The sequence below is a fragment of the Gymnodraco acuticeps genome, unplaced genomic scaffold (genome assembly GCF_902827175.1).
Source record: "Gymnodraco acuticeps unplaced genomic scaffold, fGymAcu1.1, whole genome shotgun sequence".
In the NCBI taxonomy this organism is placed as follows: Eukaryota; Metazoa; Chordata; class Actinopteri; order Perciformes; family Bathydraconidae; genus Gymnodraco; species Gymnodraco acuticeps.
Window position 1 is genome coordinate 899,499 of NW_022990054.1, and position 13,396 is coordinate 912,894.

The window sequence follows — 13,396 nt, forward strand, 5'->3', positions numbered from 1 at the left end:
TCCATGATAAGCCAATATATCAGCCAGGTTGTTATTCTGACCCAAAAGTCAGACAAGTTTCTGGTAAATAAGTTCTGCAGCCAAGCCATGCCTACATAATGTCTCAGAATGCTTGAACATCTAACTGTTACTTTACTTTGTTTGCTTATTTTTCCTTGATTGAGCTAAGGACATTTTATAACTATTATTGAAACAATGCATCACATAATAAAGTTGTCAAAAAGGTCAAGGCAAGGCAAGTTTATTTATATAGCACTTTTCAACACAAGGCAATTCAAAGTGCTTTGAATGTGTCAAGGAAAAGTATTCAACATATTTTTTTGTCAGAAGTCACAATAAATCATAGTGGCAGTTTAAAAAATGCACAACATGGCTCTACATTATTCAGCAGCAGCAGCAGGCCCTAGACAAAACCTACTTTATCCTTGTGTTAACTTTGTGATTATCTGACGTCAGATTGTGTTCCGATCAGACTAATGAGGACATGCAGTCATAGTGCCTAATAACCAGTGTGCACATTGTATAAAGCAGATGTTCCAGAAATAGACGTCTTAGATTAATTGCATTAATTTGATGAATTAAATCATGCAAACAAATTCCACTGTGAAGACTGCTCTAGCATAGCCAGGCTGAGTCACAGAGCCCCGCAGAGAGCCAGTCCAACTCTATGTGCACTGTTTCACTCTTCTGCCTGTGAAGCAAAGCTTTTGGCACATCTAAGAGCTGTGTTGTCTGACAAATCACTTGAACCACACTGGTGGGGGTGTGGGGGGGGGCTCCTGAGGCATTGCTGAAGTACTAAAGGCCAGTGTGAGAAAAGGCCTATAGGTGCCATAGAAGAGTGACATTATAAAAGCAGCAGTGAAGTAAGTACACTTTATGGATACTGACAGTCTATTACCCTTCAGTGGTTGTTTGCATGTCTATCATCAGACCCAAATCAAGTCAGTTGGATAGATGTTGTTGAAAGACATGACTCAGCAGTGGTTACAACAGGGCTGAAATCAGAGTGATGGGTAAGGGTTTTGTAATGAGATGTGGATGATTATCAGTCCAGAGCATCCGAGGCTTCTCTGACACCTTCCAGGCATTCCTCAGGGCACCTCCCACTGCTGTGCCTCCCTCCTCCCACCCTCCCCTGTCAAACCCCACATGTCATCGCTCTTTTTCTGCGTGACTCAAACATTCTTGCAACCCCCTTTCCACCTCCTCCTTCCCTCCTCCCTCTGCATTCAGCAAAAGAAGCTAAAGAAACAAAGACGAGGTCTTAAAAGCTTTAAGAAACCTGGGCATTAAGAAGAAATCCTCCCCAATTTTGTACTTTTTATTCTTGTTGCACAAAGGCTGAAAATGCACTCAACTACCAACTCTAAATGGCTATTTAACTGCCTTCAATCATCACCAACCTCTAAGTTCATTCCTCGACAAGTGATAGTAGGTATAAATTTGCCAAAAGAGCGGCGAGCCAGCCATAACTCAGCTCAGACCAGACAGGAAGATGGCTCTCGGGCTGAGAAATAGACTGGTTGGGTCTGGCAGCAGTTCAATAGGTTCTGGGTAGGGGAGCAGAGTGAGGGGAATACATGCTGATAGTGTCTTTGTTGGCCATTATTTACCAAGAATGAATAGCATTATGTTCCTTCCATGGCTCACCCCTTCCAGTCTTCCAAGTTGACCCCCCCCCCCCCCCCCCATCTTCTCTCTCTATTTATTCAGGCTTTCACTAAAAACAGCCTTCAACAGGTGGACAACAGGTCAACATAAAGCCTGGACAGTGAGTGGAATGAGGGCGGCTTACTTTAGCTCTGATTTCAGAAGTTACACAATCCTGAACTTTTGTTGACATGGGTTTTCAAAGTCATGGCAGGCAACGCAAGGTATTGATGCTCTGTTTTTGCCAAACATGCCTAAGTATAGCATTGCTGCCTCATTATGGTCAGGCCAATGCTGTTGCTTCGGCAGTATGGCCTTGACTTGTGTATCATTATGACAAGCGAGATGGCTTTCCCCAGTAAAGGTAATTGCACTGTTGAGACATAAATATAGCACATCCCACACAACAGACAAAGACTTTTGTTTTCTTCCCAGACAACCTGGCTTAGAATGTGATTCATGTTTTGGAAGCAAATGCATGTCACTATATTATCTCCCTGCAAACAATAACAGCTGCTTCGAAAATGTATTTCCAAAGTGAACCTGAGAACAAAAAGATGAACAAAGTGAAAAGGACAGTAAGAGTGGGTCAATTGGGTCATTATTAACTCCTGGTAAACAAACTGCATTACTGCAAACACTGGAAAGAAAGGAAGACAAACAACAATATACCTGAGCCTTACTTTTCTTCTCTGAACCATTTTGGTTTGCATTAATGAAGCACATAAGAGGATTTCTGTTGGCTTTAAGCAGCTTCCAAGTTGTCGAGACTTTGGCCGCACTCCGGAGCAACTCTTTCTCTCCCTTTTTAATCAGAACCAGTCTAGACTGGCTCAGGACTACGTTTTCAAAAGGTGCTTCTACGACAAGCATGACACTGTGTTGCATTTTTGAGGGCCTGTTTGAAAAGCTATTTTTATTAAGCAAAAACATTAAAACCTAAAATCAAAAGCTGTAATATTTTCCTTCAATACTTTCAAGTGGTCATGTTGGAACTAGTTAAGTAGTGTATCATCTCTCATCCCCTCTAGCAAAGCCAGTCTGTTTTCATCCTACTTTTAGTCATTCTGTTTCTCGAGATTCAACTGTACCATTAGGGTCAAACCGTGCTGTTCCCAATCAGTAAATGGAGACCTTATTGGTACTGGTGTGAAAATTGTATCTTTAGAAAGCACCTCAAGTTTTCACTTGTGCACAAAGTTGGATGGTATGATGACAGAGAGGCATTTTCATTTGTCTCCCTGTCTTTCCGATGGAAGAAGTGCAAGTGAGTCAGGACAAAAAAGAGTCAAAGTCCACAAGAGGCTCCTGCCAGTGACCCCAACCCCCACACCCCCCTACAAGCCGCGGGTCCTGGCTAAGCTGAGGATTTCTCAGGAGAGACCCAACCCACAGGCCACAACTCTGGTCAAGGCGTGCCATGTGCACTGACAGAGCAAGGAAAACAAAGAGTAGGCGAGATGAGATATTGGCCTGTGTGGGGGTTGGTATCGCTGATTTAATGACGATCTCAGTAAAAAACAAAAGCTGGTGGTAGGGGGGCACTGGATGCACAGGAAATGCAAGTTAGTGACAGGGGAGCTATCAGGTGGGAGCAGGTCAGGGGTCGGAGGTGAACAAAAGCTTTGTAAGCCCCACAGAGCGAGGGAGAGTCCCCCCTGGACGCCCTCACTGACGCCCAGTCTGTCTGTCTGCATGCCTTCCGCCTGTATTTTGTTTTTCTCACAATGTTTTCGCAAATACGTTTGTCAAGTCTTGATGCCTTTCAATTTGTCTTCCATATAGACTAATATTTCACCCTTGCTTTTTTTTCCATTCATTCAATACAATGTTGACAATCTTGAGCTTTTTCATTGAGTTTCCGGGGGAAAAGGCTATTCAAACACCTGGAGTAAAAACAGCATCTAAAAGCTTTCAGTGCACCGCGCCTTTCATCTCTCACCTTCAATGGCTCGACTGGATCAAAGGAAAGCTGGGTTATATAAAGACACTAGTGTTTTGTAGCTTCTATTATGACCTATAGGAACACAGAACCACAAAAGGAGACATTTATGCATGCATTCACATTATGGACTTATCTTATCGTACCATGAACCGTCACACATTTGAGTTCAAAGCAGAGGATAAATGCAAAACCAATTTTCCAGAACTTCAAGTACAGACACTTGAAGAACCTGTTGAATTTTAACGAGGCCGGTGAGATTGCCATCGCCATCTTTATCGGGGTGGTAGAGAGTCTGAGTGTGTGGTGAAGTGGGCATGTGCATGACACTGAATTAATGACTTGCAGTATGTGTGTGTTGGTGGATATGCCAGATTAATAATCAGCGCTGAGACAAAGGCCATATGTGTGCGAGTCTGTGCATCTCGCCCACATAACTCCCACATACACCCCTTCACGTCTGCGTGAAACCCTATCAGCAGGAATGTTAGGATTGTCGGGTCAGCAGTGGTGACATCATGGCAGTCCGTCAGATGCAACAACGAGGGCTCATTGCCAGTTTCCTCCTGGTTGCATCAGCTGTGCGATACCAGTCTGTTGATCAGTCTGTGACACACACTCCAGCTCTGCTTCCTGCTCACTTTATGAGCCTTCAAACATGCAATGTGGGCAAAGTTGGGATGTTTAAATGTAAGTCTGCTTGGACAAAGTCACGTGAGGTCAACCATTGGTTTGTGTACTATGCATTTGGCATTTTGGCTATAGCCATATTGTTTGTTTTTTAAAGTGACAGTTTATTACAACCAAACACTGAACAAGACAGGTTTTAACAACCAAAATGTACTTTGCGTTTTACTTTAATTAACAACAAAAAGGGTAGTGAAAGAGTAAAGTTCGAGACAAAACCATGGTAGCAACAATTCAATGACAAGGTAGCCACGCCCAAAAGCATGCCCTGATTTATCATCTATATTACTTTGAATGGGAACATAATTTAACAAATAAACATCCACCATATTGAAAAATACTTGATTGAAACGATGACTGCATTAGGAAAATGTTTGCTGTGGTAATAAATCAACTGACAAGTATGGTCATTCTCTTATAGACTTGTACACAATCGGACGAATGTATGCATCCAGTATAGTTGCTAGCTGCCAGCTATTAGAAAGAAAGAAACTGTAAAGGCACTTTGGCATTGGCATCACTTTTCAGACGAGGAGGTTGCCACCTGTCTCAAAAGTAAGGTTTTAAAAACCCTGATGCATGACCTCAGACAAGACACAGGCTAATGAGACTCCAGACTCTTTACCTGCCTGAGGAGGTCTGAGGTCAACAGCCAGACACAAATGGCTTTATTGACTTTAAAGAACCAGAGTATAGCCCGAGGGGAGGCTAACTAAAAGAAGTATACAAAGGGATTACTTGAGTCCATGGGGCTGCTTATTCTGTGGTTGCATAAGCAGCAAAAATGTAACCCACCCAACATGCATGACTACATTATTGTTTCTAAATATCTGTCTATTCTGCAACTGGCAACCTCTCCTTTCAAGTTTTTCTTGTCAATGTGAGGGGTCAAGTGTCATCTAAACAGACGATGGTGTGTGTTTGTGTATGTGCAAAGGATCCTTCAGGTCATCAGATAAAGTGCACCTGAGCGAGGGGCGGGGAGACTGTTTTCAGTGTTGCCAAGGTAACCTAATACAGACTCGACCACCTGGTTGGTGGAGCCCGACAAGGGGTGCAGAGAGGGCACCACTTCAGCACGGTAACCATGCCAGACAATCCTCACAAAGTGGCCCAAACACAACACATACTGTGTAGAGCAGAGTGAGGCAGTGAGCACACAGCTGTTGAATCTTTCATGGAACATAAAAAACTGTGCAACTCTTATTACAGCAGAGAAAAGACTTTGGTCCATCTTGGCTGAGTTATCTACACATGCTTTTAAGTCCTAATCCATCATGTTTGACGTGACATGGTTGCTTAATTACCATACCATAACAAATGTATAGAATGTGTCCCGGAAACACACAGTAAGAAGTGATCACGGTAAATGATCATAATGGTGCTGAAAACAATTCCTGAATGATTCATCATCAGTGAACATGGAATGGACTTCACCCAGACCTTTCAAGTATCACTTACAAATTATATTTGCAGATTACTCCAGCTAACAAATATTGGGTATTCCCAGAATCAATTAATTTTTTTAGAAATAATAACTTCTCAGTTTGTTTATTTATTTAATATTGTTTACATTACTTTTTATTCATTTTTTCCTTCTTATTTCTTTTCATCGTTATGCGGTTTAATTATTATTTCAGCCCTGGAAATTGCCTTGTAATATTTGTATTGGTGTATATGAGTGCATTTGTGTACTTATACACCTGAACAAATGGTGCTTATGTATATGCTGTGTTTGTGTGAATGAAAAAAAGGTCACTTGAAAATAAGTGTTCACAATGTTTATATATATATATATATATATATATATATATATTATTATATATAGTATTTTCCTTTTCAAAAAAGTTAGTCAAATGCCATTGACATGTGCAGAAAATGATCCTATATCTAGTTTTCATATATATATATGCATTTATTTATTTTTTCTTCAGTTTTCTTTATTTCTTTGTACTCCTTAATTTCTATACGTTTTTGACGCAATAATGCCAATGTTATATTAGGATGATTCAGGGAGGGCTACTTCCCATAAGCTATGCTTCAGCCCTCCCGCTTCTACTAACTTTTGTTTATCTTTGTGTGTATGAATTATATATTTTTTCTTTTTTGGATGAATTACTAGAATAAATATTTTTTTTCAAAAACATCAGTCAATCTTATAACATATGATCACGAGCTGAGCATGTATTTTCCTTAACCATGGTGCGTAACACGACTTATAAATGCATTCGTCACATAAACATACACTGACTTATATCTAATACAATAAGTCAGTGTTTAATGAAGGACTCGTATGTTAACCTTGAAAAACGTTTGCAGTGATGAAAACAAGTTGAGCAAAGAGTTTCACTAGAAACAAAAAAAAAGTTTAAACTCACAAAAAACACTTAATTCTCAACAAACAAGGACATTTATCTCACTCACCTCCCGCAGTCTAATGGTCTCTGTGACTGCCTGCCTGATGAAAAAGGAGAAGGGAGAGGAGGAAGAGCTACACCACACTGTGTGTGTCTATGTGTGTCTATGTGTGTCTGTGTGTGTCTGTGTGTGTCTGTGTGTGTGTGTCTGTGTGTGTTGTGCTCCGGGCTACCTGATCCACCACCGCCTGTGGAAGAGACAGAGACAGAGTGACAGAGAGGGACCCGCTCAGAGCAATACAGAGGGGAGGCGGGGGTGCAGCTGCAGAAAAAAAAAAAGTGAAGTGGTGCCGCCATTCCCCATCTCCCGGGAAACCAACGCTCTTTCAAAGAAAATCAGCCAATGGAAAACACCGGCAATTGTGTTAAGACAAAAAGTCACATGACTGCCAAAACACCACTCCCTTTGCACGGAGTGAGAAGGGGAGAACATAATAGAAGATGGTGTTGGGGGTGTTGGTGAGGGGAGTCTGATAAAGAGGGGGGGTGTACAGAGGCAAGGAGAAAAAGAAGAGAAGTTAAGCAGATAGTGGGAGAGAATTTGAGCTGGGTTCCAGAGGCAGGGCACAGGTCATCGTGCCTGACCCGTAACTATCTGCAGAAAAGGGAACAGACTGTTTCCTCCTCATCTTCCTCACAGCAGCTTTGTGCCAAACAGGTTGCCTTCAGCCTATTTCTGCTCGCTAAGAGGAACAATGCTGAGCAGCACAGTGAAGCTAATGGTACAGCTCTATATCCAGCATGCACTCAGACATTTCCTATATACTTTCATACAAGTATTTTTAAATTGCAATCTTGGTTTTTTCTAACTTCTCTTTATCTTAAGTAAATGTATTACTATTCAGGTGTACATGTTCTCAGATGATGGGAATACTTTTGAAAGTGAAAGCCGGACAGAAAGCATGTCAAGACTTGCATCTAATTTGGGAATCTAAGACTTCAAATCCCTTTGACCTAAGACTTTCATCGTCATAACTACACTGTAGCTATGTACGTGATACGGATAACCAATAAAAGCCTTGAACTTGAATGTTAAGTGTATCGTGATTTTACCCTGCTGGCATCTGCCAATGTAGTAACCTAAATTGCAGTGAAGCCTTCCAGCATACTTCCCCAACAGAACAGTGAAACAATACAGTCTACCAATGTTAGGCAACAGGTTTATTATCAGATTGATATCACTCGTATCACTTTCTCAGAAATAAACTGAACACTTGAACACAATCATCTCCCTTGTAATACATCGCCTCTGCGCCACTAAATTGCCCTACTTCAGCGGTGGCAGGCAGATCTAATTCTCCGAAAAGCATTTACCAAGTGAAAGGAGGCCAAATGACCTCTCCACAGTGTGAATGTGACAGGAGAGCTGATGAGCAGAGAGAGAGAAGGTGACAGAGTCCAATGCAGGGACAGTTACAGCCATGACATTTCTGAGCCTCCAGCATTGATTTTTTTTTGCTGGTAATTGAGAGGACTACCTGAGGATTAACAATCCTTTATCAGCTTGTCAATAGATAATAGGCACATTCCGGCTCGGGATTCAGGACTTATTCTAGGAAAAGAAACATGCAATGTGTAGATGAGATCTAATCACATGACACTGAAAAGCATTCAGCTTTACAACTTCAGGGAACAATAAGTTACAGTATGCAAACTGCTCTGCTTCATTTTATAAACCACACTTGCCAAACTGAAATGAAAATTCAAACCTGAGCCTGGGTGCTATAGTTTCACTTACGTTATGCAAAGTCAAGTCCAATATGCGATGAAATACTTGGTACTTAAAGGTCCCCTATTATACTGTTTTCCCTCAATATATTATAGGTCTCAGAGAAATAAAAAACATGTCTCTGAAGAGTTTGACTCGAAATACCAAACAGATCATTGCAGCATCCCATAATCCCCTCTGTTTCAGCCCTTCTTCAAAAGTGCTGATTCTCTGTCTGTTACTTTAGATGAAAACAAGGAGCCCCTCCCCACGCCCCTCTGAGAGATGTTTGGTTAAAAAGAACACAATGGTGCTCTCGGAGGAGATTCAGGTGATAAGGGGGGGGTGTTACCTTGGTTGGTGATTGGCTAATGGTTACACAAGCCAACAAATCGTTATGACATCATAAAGTGGCCAAAATCTGATCAGCTCATTTTCAGACAGGTTTTTATAGAAATGGATCAGGACAAAAAGTGAACAAATCTTTTTTCCTGAAACGTTCAGAGTCTCTTTCCAAAGAGGGGACACATGTTTATGTATACAAGACATGAACAAGTGGATTTTTCATAATAGGTGACCTCTAACTCGTAATTGATATGATATGATGACTACTGTTCACATCAGAAAAAAATAAAGACATCATTGATAACAGCCATTGCTTAGGATTTGAGGATCATACATTCAAAGGGCAGATCTGGCTGCACCATATAAGTATCATACTCCTGTTAATTTGATCTATAGAGGAGCTAATGTTTAAAACGTCCATACATTAGCATGAGGGGTGAGAATAGGGTGGTGCTGCAATGATTTAGTGTCTGCGAGATTGCGTGCGTGTGATTCTCAGCTGGTACTAGACAAGCCTTTATGTTCTCTAGTGCTGAGCAGCTGGACAGATGAGTCACCATGAAGGGATCTCATAGTGTGGGGGGGACAAAGAGGTCAAGTAACTCAACACTACACAGTCAAAATGGTGTCACACTTTTCATTGTATTCCAGCATTATGACTAGAGGGAGTTTCACATTTAATATAAAAAAAAACACCAGAGGAAAATACTATTAAATGATTTTTGATTGTAGCACTAAGCAAAATCATTTCCCAGAAAAAGAAATGTCTGTTTAGATATGAAATCCCCTGACTATCACCAGACTTAATTCCTTTAGAGGTTTCCGCATGAATTGGATCAAATGGATTAAAGGACATTTTTTAAAAGATGGCTAATACAGAAATACTGCAGAACAGCAACCTATCTCAGCCTCATTTTCAAACATAATCTACACCACAAAGCAATCTGACAAGGAAGACCCTAAAGACTTGTTGAAAAGCATTATGGTTTCAAAAGATATACATAAAATATGAAGTATGATGACAATACATAAAGAGGCCACAACGACTATTAACAAAGTTGATCTTTCACTTGTGGTCAATCAGTAATATAGGAAAGATAAAGAAAAGGGAAGAAAACAGCCTCAAAGAAGGAAGTTGAAGTGAAGAGGTACAAACAACAGAGAAATGGAGGAAGTAACAAACAGACCAAAAATCCCCGGGGACAAACCAGAAAAGGAAGAGACGTAAACCTACGCATCATCAGATACAAACTACTACAAAACGGCTAGACAGGTGAACAAATACCTGCTGAACCAATTGTTACATGTTTTAATGGTAATGATAATGCACATATGCAACATATCTTTTTTTACACTTTTCGTATAAGTGCATTCAGAATATGTTTGGTCAATAAATACTACTACACGCTGTTTGGGGTGTTTTTGGGTACAGGGCTGTCTTTAGGTTATTTAGGTTTTTCTATGTAAACAACAAACAAATATATGTGAGAGAAGCTATAACAACAACTACATTTTGATCAACAACTACATTTTGATTTGAACAATTCTGATTTAAGATTCTCATTTCTGGGGATCAATTAATCTACTTAGCCGGGGGAAAATGTTGATTAACCAATACTGAAATGAATGGCTAGTTGCAGCCTTACAATACAAATGACATCAAGAGATAGGGTAAGATATTACAATATGTTTATGCTACCACATTTACTAAGTAGCCTAAGTAACATGACTACTTCACTGATATATAAATAAATGTGCTCAACTAGCAACATCGAGAAAGGCAGCACATTATGCAGTATTACTTTTAAAATGTTTGAAAATAATACTTCCCTCAACTGCCAACCATTTGAATGTGTGTAAAAAAGATGGGTGTATTAAAACGTCATTATATAAAAACTTCTACAATTCAAATTCAATGCAAATATGATTACTCAATGTGATAAATAGATGAGGATGACGATGATGATGATAACAAGAACCTTTGCTATTGCTTTTTTCATAAAACTTAATTTAAGCTTGACAATAGAGTTTTTAAAAGTGTACCTAATCTACAAAAGTGAGTTATTTACTACTTGACAGCTTAGCACAACTTCAACTAGCCTACATGAACATATTTTGGTGTTAAAGTCACTATGCTATGAACTATTCGACCACTTATTTACAATACAGTCTTTTAAATGACGTAGCCACGAAGCCAATTAAACATACTAACACAAAATGAAGATTGACGACTAACTTGTAACGTAACGTGTGTTTACTTAACAACAGAGCCAGGGAGAAAAGTTATGTATCCACTTTATCGCTAGCCTTCCCCCCCTGCAGGTGCAGCGCCACGGGCACACTTGAAAACACTTACACCCCTCCAAAAACATTGAAATGTCACTATCATGTGGCAGAAAATAAAACAAAAGGTTTTAAACAACTTACAAGTGATTTAGTAGTCGATCTTGTCACGACGGACATCTGAGTGTCTCATCCTCCAGTCTGAGTCTGGTCCCCGCCGTCAAAAGTCCGCTAGTATCAAACCACACAGGAAATAGAAATAACACAGTTTCTAAATAAAAGCATGTCATGAAATATTTTTGTGAAAATGATTCGAGTGAAGTAACAAAAAAAAGTGATATGTCTATGGAGAAATGCTTATTATTTTTTTTCGATATTATGAAGTAGCCTATGTATACAAAATACCATTAAAAAAATATAAAGGATTACAGTGCTGGCAACAGCATAAGCGTGGCGATAACTTGGGATCTTGCCTTGCCTGATATGACAAAAAGCTGGTACACCAGTGTCAAAACATAGTTTGAGAAATTACCACAAACACAAGGCACGTTGGCAGCAGTAGATTTTATTTTATCACAGATTATGAGTACAGTAAGGCTCTTATATCAGCCTACTAACTGATTTGTCAGCAGTTATATTACACTGATGGATGATCTATTACTATCACAAGATTACAACTTGAGGTCCAACCTTTTTGCAGGTCCCAGGCTAAATCTGATTTGCTTTGAGATGTTCTGCATTTGACATCATTTATAGAGGTCATTGGCTCCATTAATATAGACTGAGAAAAAACGTATGCAGGGAGTGTTCTCTTTAAATACAAGTTACAACATGTTACTGCATGTGTGTAGGCTATTACAAGGAGGAAGGGTTGGAACCAGGAGGTGCTAATTGCATCTGTGTCATGTTTTTGTTTTATCACATATCACTGTAATAAGTAAATGCTGTTTCCTAAACAAATGAACAGAACACCTCCATGTTTTAAATTTGGCAAGGGCTTACTTAATTTACTGGAATTATTTTAATGATTGCTTTTTGATTCTTTAATACCCGTCTTGGCCGAAACACAATAAAACATTCTCACAAAATGATACAGCATTAAAAGTTGAAATCATATAATAATCCACTTATTTTAATCACATTAAGAAATCCTGTCTGCAATGTGTCAGTGTGCCAAGCAATCCCTGAATCCCTGAATCATGTTGATGGGGTGACTTTAGACTTTGCCAACATACGTAAAACCGTCATCTTCTTCTCCTCAAATGTATGGATGCAATATGAGTTGGAAAGAAAACACTATTCTCTCTGAGTCCCACAGCATTTCATTTCTTCCTCTTGAATAACAGGTGTGCCTCTTGCTGCTCATATAGTTACAGAACACATGACTTTGAAGCAGGTTGGGCATAAAATGCAAATGTAGCTGCAGTTTATATCAATTTAGCTTTGCAAAACATTTACTGAGAGCACTCATAGCTGATAGAGCCTCTCCATTTAAAGTTATTGTTTTTAAATCTATACATGTATTCAATTTGATGTTGGTTTTTAGTTCAAATTAATTACCTGATGTATCTTGAAAGTAACTGGCAACATCTTTATAGCAGAACTCAGGCAGTTAATGCATATAAATACAATGGATCTACTTTAGAATACACATTTAGCACCACCTGTTATTAAGTTATATTCATCCCAACAAGAAGGAGTAATTGGGATGGAGTAAATGTGATTAACTCTATATGCATTATATCTTTTTTTACCATTCTGGACTGCAATGTCTGCATGTGGTTGGAAATGGTCAGTGAAAAAGAGTTATGGAGCCTAAATATCTTGCATTGAATGGAATGTTCCTTGTTGCAGCCTGTCTGAACTCATACTGTATTTCCAGTAACAACACATGCAAGGAAAATTACCTGTCACAAATCAAAAGAAAGCTCTCTATGATTGTAAAGAAAATTACCCTTTCAGTCACAAAGTGAAGTGTTGAAGTGCGTTTCTGTCCTGTCTTTTCCCTGTAATGGATTCACACCTGTATGTTGTTATATACAGTTATATACAACACAAAAGAGCAGTACTATTTAATCTAAGAGGATTATTATATGAATCTCTTGTCTCTGATGGCTTTGAGTCTTTTGGGAAATGCAACTACAACTATCACTACTATCAGTAATTGAATCACATAAACCAGATTTGTTTTAATGTTATTCACAGCATGTGTTGACACAGTTTTCTCCACTTCAGTCTGACAGAAATATATGTGTTTATTTATGACACGAGGGACTTATTTTGCTCCTCTACTATCCATTATTATTATTATTGCCTTAATATGGCTATCCTCCTCCTCCTTTTTTTTTTACAATCATCTCT

At 39.4% G+C, this 13,396-nt stretch overlaps 1 protein-coding gene across 2 annotated transcripts in view; it reads right to left on the reverse strand.

The window, feature by feature from the left end:
- Nucleotides 1-11,277, reverse strand: part of rassf7a (Ras association domain family member 7a) — a 35,027-nt gene extending 23,750 nt beyond the window's left edge. The window contains exon 1 of one of the 2 annotated variants that reach the window (XM_034215938.1): nt 11,180-11,277. The gene's annotated coding sequence lies outside the window, so the exon portion shown is untranslated. Of the gene's footprint in view, nt 1-6,706; nt 6,893-11,179 lie in introns of those variants that run through there. The other variant, XM_034215939.1, reaches the window with a different exon arrangement.
- Nucleotides 11,278-13,396: the final 2,119 nt, after the last annotated feature.